Source organism: Tasmannia lanceolata, unplaced genomic scaffold, assembly GCF_043159265.1.
Source record: "Tasmannia lanceolata isolate RefF3 unplaced genomic scaffold, GAP_Taslan_0.1 ptg000037l, whole genome shotgun sequence".
Taxonomy (NCBI): domain Eukaryota; kingdom Viridiplantae; phylum Streptophyta; class Magnoliopsida; order Canellales; family Winteraceae; genus Tasmannia; species Tasmannia lanceolata.
Genome location: NW_027518714.1, coordinates 38,827,501 through 38,828,188, shown reverse-complemented (window position 1 = coordinate 38,828,188; position 688 = coordinate 38,827,501).

Below are 688 nucleotides of genomic sequence, written 5' to 3'. Positions count from 1 at the left end.
GCTAGGGCAAGCCAAGGCCAAGCATTCCGGTGCCTAACCTTGGCAACCGTGGTCCTTTCCTCACCATATGCCATGGCCTTGTGCCCATGGTCTTCGCAAGACATCGTCCAAGGCGCCCAAAAGGCCAAGGGAGCCCAACCCAGCAATGCCCTGCTTTGGCAAGCCAAGGCCAAGCATTCCGGTGCCTAACCTTGGCAACCGTGGTCCTTTCCTCACCATATGCCATGGCCTTGTGCCCATGGTCTTCGCAAGACATCGTCCAAGGCGCCCAAAAGGCCAAGGGAGCCCAACCCAGCAATGCCCTGCTAGGGCAAGCCAAGGCCAAGCATTCCGGTGCCTAACCTTGGCAACCGTGGTCCTTTCCTCACCATATGCCATGGCCTTGTGCCCATGGTCTTCGCAAGACATCGTCCAAGGCGCCCAAAAGGCCAAGGGAGCCCAACCCAGCAATGCCCTGCTAGGACAAGCCAAGGCCAAGCATTCCGGTGCCTATCCGGGCAAAAACGCCCAAAGCATGCCCATTCCTTAGCCTATCCAGGCAAAAACGCCCAAAATCTGCATATTCTAGTGCCTATCCGGGCAAAAACGCCCACCAGCATGCCACCCTCCTATAGGGTTTGCGCAACCAACCAGCCTAACCACCAGTGGCAACCAAAGGTGCTGTTAGCGACGACTTCTGAAGACGCGA